Genomic DNA, 12,324 nt, shown 5'->3' with positions numbered 1-12,324 from the left:
ATTGTTATATGCATAGTTTGATGTGAGGAATGGGAATTGATTGAAATTTTCACCCGCCAATTGCCGGCTGGCCTGATTTTAAGGTTTGAGAATCTTGACAACGATTTTGCATACCGACAAAAATAGCATCAAGCAAAAATATCACTTATTTTTCCAATTTTCGACTTGTAGAACGATCAAGTATACTATTCTTTGGATTCTAAGATTTTTTTCAAGTGATTATTTTCAAAGTTGGGAAAAATGAAAAATTATTCTAAGTCCCCATTCGTAGTTCTTTTTGATTCGTATTGCTTCGGCGCAAAGTAGGTAGGGACACTTATGGATTTCTCAATTTTTGGATAGGGACAGCCGGATAGCCGTCATTCAGCATAAAAGCTATTGTTATATGCATAGTTTGATGTGAGGAATGGGAATTGATTGAAATTTTCACCCGCCAATTGCCGGCTGGCCTGATTTTAAGGTTTGAGAATCTTGACAACGATTTTGCATACCGACAAAAATAGCATCAAGCAAAAATATCACTTATTTTTCCAATTTTCGACTTGTAGAACGATCAAGTATACTATTCTTTGGATTCTAAGATTTTTTTCAAGTGATTATTTTCAAAGTTGGGAAAAATGAAAAATTATTCTAAGTCCCCATTCGTAGTTCTTTTTGATTCGTATTGCTTCGGCGCAAAGTAGGTAGGGACACTTATGGATTTCTCAATTTTTGGATAGGGACAGCCGGATAGCCGTCATTCAGCATAAAAGCTATTGTTATATGCATAGTTTGATGTGAGGAATGGGAATTGATTGAAATTTTCACCCGCCAATTGCCGGCTGGCCTGATTTTAAGGTTTGAGAATCTTGACAACGATTTTGCATACCGACAAAAATAGCATCAAGCAAAAATATCACTTATTTTTCCAATTTTCGACTTGTAGAACGATCAAGTATACTATTCTTTGGATTCTAAGATTTTTTTCAAGTGATTATTTTCAAAGTTGGGAAAAATGAAAAATTATTCTAAGTCCCCATTCGTAGTTCTTTTTGATTCGTATTGCTTCGGCGCAAAGTAGGTAGGGACACTTATGGATTTCTCAATTTTTGGATAGGGACAGCCGGATAGCCGTCATTCAGCATAAAAGCTATTGTTATATGCATAGTTTGATGTGAGGAATGGGAATTGATTGAAATTTTCACCCGCCAATTGCCGGCTGGCCTGATTTTAAGGTTTGAGAATCTTGACAACGATTTTGCATACCGACAAAAATAGCATCAAGCAAAAATATCACTTATTTTTCCAATTTTCGACTTGTAGAACGATCAAGTATACTATTCTTTGGATTCTAAGATTTTTTTCAAGTGATTATTTTCAAAGTTGGGAAAAATGAAAAATTATTCTAAGTCCCCATTCGTAGTTCTTTTTGATTCGTATTGCTTCGGCGCAAAGTAGGTAGGGACACTTATGGATTTCTCAATTTTTGGATAGGGACAGCCGGATAGCCGTCATTCAGCATAAAAGCTATTGTTATATGCATAGTTTGATGTGAGGAATGGGAATTGATTGAAATTTTCACCCGCCAATTGCCGGCTGGCCTGATTTTAAGGTTTGAGAATCTTGACAACGATTTTGCATACCGACAAAAATAGCATCAAGCAAAAATATCACTTATTTTTCCAATTTTCGACTTGTAGAACGATCAAGTATACTATTCTTTGGATTCTAAGATTTTTTTCAAGTGATTATTTTCAAAGTTGGGAAAAATGAAAAATTATTCTAAGTCCCCATTCGTAGTTCTTTTTGATTCGTATTGCTTCGGCGCAAAGTAGGTAGGGACACTTATGGATTTCTCAATTTTTGGATAGGGACAGCCGGATAGCCGTCATTCAGCATAAAAGCTATTGTTATATGCATAGTTTGATGTGAGGAATGGGAATTGATTGAAATTTTCACCCGCCAATTGCCGGCTGGCCTGATTTTAAGGTTTGAGAATCTTGACAACGATTTTGCATACCGACAAAAATAGCATCAAGCAAAAATATCACTTATTTTTCCAATTTTCGACTTGTAGAACGATCAAGTATACTATTCTTTGGATTCTAAGATTTTTTTCAAGTGATTATTTTCAAAGTTGGGAAAAATGAAAAATTATTCTAAGTCCCCATTCGTAGTTCTTTTTGATTCGTATTGCTTCGGCGCAAAGTAGGTAGGGACACCTATGGATTTCTCAATTTTTGGATAGGGACAGCCGGATAGCCGTCATTCAGCATAAAAGCTATTGTTATATGCATAGTTTGATGTGAGGAATGGGAATTGATTGAAATTTTCACCCGCCAATTGCCGGCTGGCCTGATTTTAAGGTTTGAGAATCTTGACAACGATTTTGCATACCGACAAAAATAGCATCAAGCAAAAATATCACTTATTTTTCCAATTTTCGACTTGTAGAACGATCAAGTATACTATTCTTTGGATTCTAAGATTTTTTTCAAGTGATTATTTTCAAAGTTGGGAAAAATGAAAAATTATTCTAAGTCCCCATTCGTAGTTCTTTTTGATTCGTATTGCTTCGGCGCAAAGTAGGTAGGGACACTTATGGATTTCTCAATTTTTGGATAGGGACAGCCGGATAGCCGTCATTCAGCATAAAAGCTATTGTTATATGCATAGTTTGATGTGAGGAATGGGAATTGATTGAAATTTTCACCCGCCAATTGCCGGCTGGCCTGATTTTAAGGTTTGAGAATCTTGACAACGATTTTGCATACCGACAAAAATAGCATCAAGCAAAAATATCACTTATTTTTCCAATTTTCGACTTGTAGAACGATCAAGTATACTATTCTTTGGATTCTAAGATTTTTTTCAAGTGATTATTTTCAAAGTTGGGAAAAATGAAAAATTATTCTAAGTCCCCATTCGTAGTTCTTTTTGATTCGTATTGCTTCGGCGCAAAGTAGGTAGGGACACTTATGGATTTCTCAATTTTTGGATAGGGACAGCCGGATAGCCGTCATTCAGCATAAAAGCTATTGTTATATGCATAGTTTGATGTGAGGAATGGGAATTGATTGAAATTTTCACCCGCCAATTGCCGGCTGGCCTGATTTTAAGGTTTGAGAATCTTGACAACGATTTTGCATACCGACAAAAATAGCATCAAGCAAAAATATCACTTATTTTTCCAATTTTCGACTTGTAGAACGATCAAGTATACTATTCTTTGGATTCTAAGATTTTTTTCAAGTGATTATTTTCAAAGTTGGGAAAAATGAAAAATTATTCTAAGTCCCCATTCGTAGTTCTTTTTGATTCGTATTGCTTCGGCGCAAAGTAGGTAGGGACACTTATGGATTTCTCAATTTTTGGATAGGGACAGCCGGATAGCCGTCATTCAGCATAAAAGCTATTGTTATATGCATAGTTTGATGTGAGGAATGGGAATTGATTGAAATTTTCACCCGCCAATTGCCGGCTGGCCTGATTTTAAGGTTTGAGAATCTTGACAACGATTTTGCATACCGACAAAAATAGCATCAAGCAAAAATATCACTTATTTTTCCAATTTTCGACTTGTAGAACGATCAAGTATACTATTCTTTGGATTCTAAGATTTTTTTCAAGTGATTATTTTCAAAGTTGGGAAAAATGAAAAATTATTCTAAGTCCCCATTCGTAGTTCTTTTTGATTCGTATTGCTTCGGCGCAAAGTAGGTAGGGACACTTATGGATTTCTCAATTTTTGGATAGGGACAGCCGGATAGCCGTCATTCAGCATAAAAGCTATTGTTATATGCATAGTTTGATGTGAGGAATGGGAATTGATTGAAATTTTCACCCGCCAATTGCCGGCTGGCCTGATTTTAAGGTTTGAGAATCTTGACAACGATTTTGCATACCGACAAAAATAGCATCAAGCAAAAATATCACTTATTTTTCCAATTTTCGACTTGTAGAACGATCAAGTATACTATTCTTTGGATTCTAAGATTTTTTTCAAGTGATTATTTTCAAAGTTGGGAAAAATGAAAAATTATTCTAAGTCCCCATTCGTAGTTCTTTTTGATTCGTATTGCTTCGGCGCAAAGTAGGTAGGGACACTTATGGATTTCTCAATTTTTGGATAGGGACAGCCGGATAGCCGTCATTCAGCATAAAAGCTATTGTTATATGCATAGTTTGATGTGAGGAAAGGGAATTGATTGAAATTTTCACCCGCCAATTGCCGGCTGGCCTGATTTTAAGGTTTGAGAATCTTGACAACGATTTTGCATACCGACAAAAATAGCATCAAGCAAAAATATCACTTATTTTTCCAATTTTCGACTTGTAGAACGATCAAGTATACTATTCTTTGGATTCTAAGATTTTTTTCAAGTGATTATTTTCAAAGTTGGGAAAAATGAAAAATTATTCTAAGTCCCCATTCGTAGTTCTTTTTGATTCGTATTGCTTCGGCGCAAAGTAGGTAGGGACACTTATGGATTTCTCAATTTTTGGATAGGGACAGCCGGATAGCCGTCATTCAGCATAAAAGCTATTGTTATATGCATAGTTTGATGTGAGGAATGGGAATTGATTGAAATTTTCACCCGCCAATTGCCGGCTGGCCTGATTTTAAGGTTTGAGAATCTTGACAACGATTTTGCATACCGACAAAAATAGCATCAAGCAAAAATATCACTTATTTTTCCAATTTTCGACTTGTAGAACGATCAAGTATACTATTCTTTGGATTCTAAGATTTTTTTCAAGTGATTATTTTCAAAGTTGGGAAAAATGAAAAATTATTCTAAGTCCCCATTCGTAGTTCTTTTTGATTCGTATTGCTTCGGCGCAAAGTAGGTAGGGACACTTATGGATTTCTCAATTTTTGGATAGGGACAGCCGGATAGCCGTCATTCAGCATAAAAGCTATTGTTATATGCATAGTTTGATGTGAGGAATGGGAATTGATTGAAATTTTCACCCGCCAATTGCCGGCTGGCCTGATTTTAAGGTTTGAGAATCTTGACAACGATTTTGCATACCGACAAAAATAGCATCAAGCAAAAATATCACTTATTTTTCCAATTTTCGACTTGTAGAACGATCAAGTATACTATTCTTTGGATTCTAAGATTTTTTTCAAGTGATTATTTTCAAAGTTGGGAAAAATGAAAAATTATTCTAAGTCCCCATTCGTAGTTCTTTTTGATTCGTATTGCTTCGGCGCAAAGTAGGTAGGGACACTTATGGATTTCTCAATTTTTGGATAGGGACAGCCGGATAGCCGTCATTCAGCATAAAAGCTATTGTTATATGCATAGTTTGATGTGAGGAATGGGAATTGATTGAAATTTTCACCCGCCAATTGCCGGCTGGCCTGATTTTAAGGTTTGAGAATCTTGACAACGATTTTGCATACCGACAAAAATAGCATCAAGCAAAAATATCACTTATTTTTCCAATTTTCGACTTGTAGAACGATCAAGTATACTATTCTTTGGATTCTAAGATTTTTTTCAAGTGATTATTTTCAAAGTTGGGAAAAATGAAAAATTATTCTAAGTCCCCATTCGTAGTTCTTTTTGATTCGTATTGCTTCGGCGCAAAGTAGGTAGGGACACTTATGGATTTCTCAATTTTTGGATAGGGACAGCCGGATAGCCGTCATTCAGCATAAAAGCTATTGTTATATGCATAGTTTGATGTGAGGAATGGGAATTGATTGAAATTTTCACCCGCCAATTGCCGGCTGGCCTGATTTTAAGGTTTGAGAATCTTGACAACGATTTTGCATACCGACAAAAATAGCATCAAGCAAAAATATCACTTATTTTTCCAATTTTCGACTTGTAGAACGATCAAGTATACTATTCTTTGGATTCTAAGATTTTTTTCAAGTGATTATTTTCAAAGTTGGGAAAAATGAAAAATTATTCTAAGTCCCCATTCGTAGTTCTTTTTGATTCGTATTGCTTCGGCGCAAAGTAGGTAGGGACACTTATGGATTTCTCAATTTTTGGATAGGGACAGCCGGATAGCCGTCATTCAGCATAAAAGCTATTGTTATATGCATAGTTTGATGTGAGGAATGGGAATTGATTGAAATTTTCACCCGCCAATTGCCGGCTGGCCTGATTTTAAGGTTTGAGAATCTTGACAACGATTTTGCATACCGACAAAAATAGCATCAAGCAAAAATATCACTTATTTTTCCAATTTTCGACTTGTAGAACGATCAAGTATACTATTCTTTGGATTCTAAGATTTTTTTCAAGTGATTATTTTCAAAGTTGGGAAAAATGAAAAATTATTCTAAGTCCCCATTCGTAGTTCTTTTTGATTCGTATTGCTTCGGCGCAAAGTAGGTAGGGACACTTATGGATTTCTCAATTTTTGGATAGGGACAGCCGGATAGCCGTCATTCAGCATAAAAGCTATTGTTATATGCATAGTTTGATGTGAGGAATGGGAATTGATTGAAATTTTCACCCGCCAATTGCCGGCTGGCCTGATTTTAAGGTTTGAGAATCTTGACAACGATTTTGCATACCGACAAAAATAGCATCAAGCAAAAATATCACTTATTTTTCCAATTTTCGACTTGTAGAACGATCAAGTATACTATTCTTTGGATTCTAAGATTTTTTTCAAGTGATTATTTTCAAAGTTGGGAAAAATGAAAAATTATTCTAAGTCCCCATTCGTAGTTCTTTTTGATTCGTATTGCTTCGGCGCAAAGTAGGTAGGGACACTTATGGATTTCTCAATTTTTGGATAGGGACAGCCGGATAGCCGTCATTCAGCATAAAAGCTATTGTTATATGCATAGTTTGATGTGAGGAATGGGAATTGATTGAAATTTTCACCCGCCAATTGCCGGCTGGCCTGATTTTAAGGTTTGAGAATCTTGACAACGATTTTGCATACCGACAAAAATAGCATCAAGCAAAAATATCACTTATTTTTCCAATTTTCGACTTGTAGAACGATCAAGTATACTATTCTTTGGATTCTAAGATTTTTTTCAAGTGATTATTTTCAAAGTTGGGAAAAATGAAAAATTATTCTAAGTCCCCATTCGTAGTTCTTTTTGATTCGTATTGCTTCGGCGCAAAGTAGGTAGGGACACTTATGGATTTCTCAATTTTTGGATAGGGACAGCCGGATAGCCGTCATTCAGCATAAAAGCTATTGTTATATGCATAGTTTGATGTGAGGAATGGGAATTGATTGAAATTTTCACCCGCCAATTGCCGGCTGGCCTGATTTTAAGGTTTGAGAATCTTGACAACGATTTTGCATACCGAAAAAATAGCATCAAGCAAAAATATCACTTATTTTTCCAATTTTCGACTTGTAGAACGATCAAGTATACTATTCTTTGGATTCTAAGATTTTTTTCAAGTGATTATTTTCAAAGTCGGGAAAAATGAAAAATTATTCTAAGTCCCCATTCGTAGTTCTTTTTGATTCGTATTGCTTCGGCGCAAAGTAGGTAGGGACACTTATGGATTTCTCAATTTTTGGATAGGGACAGCCGGATAGCCGTCATTCAGCATAAAAGCTATTGTTATATGCATAGTTTGATGTGAGGAATGGGAATTGATTGAAATTTTCACCCGCCAATTGCCGGCTGGCCTGATTTTAAGGTTTGAGAATCTTGACAACGATTTTGCATACCGACAAAAATAGCATCAAGCAAAAATATCACTTATTTTTCCAATTTTCGACTTGTAGAACGATCAAGTATACTATTCTTTGGATTCTATGATTTTTTTCAAGTGATTATTTTCAAAGTCGGGAAAAATGAAAAATTATTCTAAGTCCCCATTCGTAGTTCTTTTTGATTCGTATTGCTTCGGCGCAAAGTAGGTAGGGACACTTATGGATTTCTCAATTTTTGGATAGGGACAGCCGGATAGCCGTCATTCAGCATAAAAGCTATTGTTATATGCATAGTTTGATGTGAGGAATGGGAATTGATTGAAATTTTCACCCGCCAATTGCCGGCTGGCCTGATTTTAAGGTTTGAGAATCTTGACAACGATTTTGCATACCGACAAAAATAGCATCAAGCAAAAATATCACTTATTTTTCCAATTTTCGACTTGTAGAACGATCAAGTATACTATTCTTTGGATTCTAAGATTTTTTTCAAGTGATTATTTTCAAAGTTGGGAAAAATGAAAAATTATTCTAAGTCCCCATTCGTAGTTCTTTTTGATTCGTATTGCTTCGGCGCAAAGTAGGTAGGGACACTTATGGATTTCTCAATTTTTGGATAGGGACAGCCGGATAGCCGTCATTCAGCATAAAAGCTATTGTTATATGCATAGTTTGATGTGAGGAATGGGAATTGATTGAAATTTTCACCCGCCAATTGCCGGCTGGCCTGATTTTAAGGTTTGAGAATCTTGACAACGATTTTGCATACCGACAAAAATAGCATCAAGCAAAAATATCACTTATTTTTCCAATTTTCGACTTGTAGAACGATCAAGTATACTATTCTTTGGATTCTAAGATTTTTTTCAAGTGATTATTTTCAAAGTTGGGAAAAATGAAAAATTATTCTAAGTCCCCATTCGTAGTTCTTTTTGATTCGTATTGCTTCGGCGCAAAGTAGGTAGGGACACTTATGGATTTCTCAATTTTTGGATAGGGACAGCCGGATAGCCGTCATTCAGCATAAAAGCTATTGTTATATGCATAGTTTGATGTGAGGAATGGGAATTGATTGAAATTTTCACCCGCCAATTGCCGGCTGGCCTGATTTTAAGGTTTGAGAATCTTGACAACGATTTTGCATACCGACAAAAATAGCATCAAGCAAAAATATCACTTATTTTTCCAATTTTCGACTTGTAGAACGATCAAGTATACTATTCTTTGGATTCTAAGATTTTTTTCAAGTGATTATTTTCAAAGTTGGGAAAAATGAAAAATTATTCTAAGTCCCCATTCGTAGTTCTTTTTGATTCGTATTGCTTCGGCGCAAAGTAGGTAGGGACACTTATGGATTTCTCAATTTTTGGATAGGGACAGCCGGATAGCCGTCATTCAGCATAAAAGCTATTGTTATATGCATAGTTTGATGTGAGGAATGGGAATTGATTGAAATTTTCACCCGCCAATTGCCGGCTGGCCTGATTTTAAGGTTTGAGAATCTTGACAACGATTTTGCATACCGACAAAAATAGCATCAAGCAAAAATATCACTTATTTTTCCAATTTTCGACTTGTAGAACGATCAAGTATACTATTCTTTGGATTCTATGATTTTTTTCAAGTGATTATTTTCAAAGTTGGGAAAAATGAAAAATTATTCTAAGTCCCCATTCGTAGTTCTTTTTGATTCGTATTGCTTCGGCGCAAAGTAGGTAGGGACACTTATGGATTTCTCAATTTTTGGATAGGGACAGCCGGATAGCCGTCATTCAGCATAAAAGCTATTGTTATATGCATAGTTTGATGTGAGGAATGGGAATTGATTGAAATTTTCACCCGCCAATTGCCGGCTGGCCTGATTTTAAGGTTTGAGAATCTTGACAACGATTTTGCATACCGACAAAAATAGCATCAAGCAAAAATATCACTTATTTTTCCAATTTTCGACTTGTAGAACGATCAAGTATACTATTCTTTGGATTCTAAGATTTTTTTCAAGTGATTATTTTCAAAGTTGGGAAAAATGAAAAATTATTCTAAGTCCCCATTCGTAGTTCTTTTTGATTCGTATTGCTTCGGCGCAAAGTAGGTAGGGACACTTATGGATTTCTCAATTTTTGGATAGGGACAGCCGGATAGCCGTCATTCAGCATAAAAGCTATTGTTATATGCATAGTTTGATGTGAGGAATGGGAATTGATTGAAATTTTCACCCGCCAATTGCCGGCTGGCCTGATTTTAAGGTTTGAGAATCTTGACAACGATTTTGCATACCGACAAAAATAGCATCAAGCAAAAATATCACTTATTTTTCCAATTTTCGACTTGTAGAACGATCAAGTATACTATTCTTTGGATTCTAAGATTTTTTTCAAGTGATTATTTTCAAAGTCGGGAAAAATGAAAAATTATTCTAAGTCCCCATTCGTAGTTCTTTTTGATTCGTATTGCTTCGGCGCAAAGTAGGTAGGGACACTTATGGATTTCTCAATTTTTGGATAGGGACAGCCGGATAGCCGTCATTCAGCATAAAAGCTATTGTTATATGCATAGTTTGATGTGAGGAATGGGAATTGATTGAAATTTTCACCCGCCAATTGCCGGCTGGCCTGATTTTAAGGTTTGAGAATCTTGACAACGATTTTGCATACCGACAAAAATAGCATCAAGCAAAAATATCACTTATTTTTCCAATTTTCGACTTGTAGAACGATCAAGTATACTATTCTTTGGATTCTATGATTTTTTTCAAGTGATTATTTTCAAAGTTGGGAAAAATGAAAAATTATTCTAAGTCCCCATTCGTAGTTTTTTTTGATTCGTATTGCTTCGGCGCAAAGTAGGTAGGGACACTTATGGATTTCTCAATTTTTGGATAGGGACAGCCGGATAGCCGTCATTCAGCATAAAAGCTATTGTTATATGCATAGTTTGATGTGAGGAATGGGAATTGATTGAAATTTTCACCCGCCAATTGCCGGCTGGCCTGATTTTAAGGTTTGAGAATCTTGACAACGATTTTGCATACCGACAAAAATAGCATCAAGCAAAAATATCACTTATTTTTCCAATTTTCGACTTGTAGAACGATCAAGTATACTATTCTTTGGATTCTAAGATTTTTTTCAAGTGATTATTTTCAAAGTTGGGAAAAATGAAAAATTATTCTAAGTCCCCATTCGTAGTTCTTTTTGATTCGTATTGCTTCGGCGCAAAGTAGGTAGGGACACTTATGGATTTCTCAATTTTTGGATAGGGACAGCCGGATAGCCGTCATTCAGCATAAAAGCTATTGTTATATGCATAGTTTGATGTGAGGAATGGGAATTGATTGAAATTTTCACCCGCCAATTGCCGGCTGGCCTGATTTTAAGGTTTGAGAATCTTGACAACGATTTTGCATACCGACAAAAATAGCATCAAGCAAAAATATCACTTATTTTTCCAATTTTCGACTTGTAGAACGATCAAGTATACTATTCTTTGGATTCTAAGATTTTTTTCAAGTGATTATTTTCAAAGTTGGGAAAAATGAAAAATTATTCTAAGTCCCCATTCGTAGTTCTTTTTGATTCGTATTGCTTCGGCGCAAAGTAGGTAGGGACACTTATGGATTTCTCAATTTTTGGATAGGGACAGCCGGATAGCCGTCATTCAGCATAAAAGCTATTGTTATATGCATAGTTTGATGTGAGGAATGGGAATTGATTGAAATTTTCACCCGCCAATTGCCGGCTGGCCTGATTTTAAGGTTTGAGAATCTTGACAACGATTTTGCATACCGACAAAAATAGCATCAAGCAAAAATATCACTTATTTTTCCAATTTTCGACTTGTAGAACGATCAAGTATACTATTCTTTGGATTCTAAGATTTTTTTCAAGTGATTATTTTCAAAGTTGGGAAAAATGAAAAATTATTCTAAGTCCCCATTCGTAGTTCTTTTTGATTCGTATTGCTTCGGCGCAAAGTAGGTAGGGACACTTATGGATTTCTCAATTTTTGGATAGGGACAGCCGGATAGCCGTCATTCAGCATAAAAGCTATTGTTATATGCATAGTTTGATGTGAGGAATGGGAATTGATTGAAATTTTCACCCGCCAATTGCCGGCTGGCCTGATTTTAAGGTTTGAGAATCTTGACAACGATTTTGCATACCGACAAAAATAGCATCAAGCAAAAATATCACTTATTTTTCCAATTTTCGACTTGTAGAACGATCAAGTATACTATTCTTTGGATTCTAAGATTTTTTTCAAGTGATTATTTTCAAAGTCGGGAAAAATGAAAAATTATTCTAAGTCCCCATTCGTAGTTCTTTTTGATTCGTATTGCTTCGGCGCAAAGTAGGTAGGGACACTTATGGATTTCTCAATTTTTGGATAGGGACAGCCGGATAGCCGTCATTCAGCATAAAAGCTATTGTTATATGCATAGTTTGATGTGAGGAATGGGAATTGATTGAAATTTTCACCCGCCAATTGCCGGCTGGCCTGATTTTAAGGTTTGAGAATCTTGACAACGATTTTGCATACCGACAAAAATAGCATCAAGCAAAAATATCACTTATTTTTCCAATTTTCGACTTGTAGAACGATCAAGTATACTATTCTTTGGATTCTATGATTTTTTTCAAGTGATTATTTTCAAAGTCGGGAAAAATGAAAAATTATTCTAAGTCC

This window comes from Diachasmimorpha longicaudata, unplaced genomic scaffold, assembly GCF_034640455.1.
Source record: "Diachasmimorpha longicaudata isolate KC_UGA_2023 unplaced genomic scaffold, iyDiaLong2 ctg00000112.1, whole genome shotgun sequence".
Classification (NCBI taxonomy): domain Eukaryota; kingdom Metazoa; phylum Arthropoda; class Insecta; order Hymenoptera; family Braconidae; genus Diachasmimorpha; species Diachasmimorpha longicaudata.
This window is presented reverse-complemented; position numbering follows the sequence as displayed.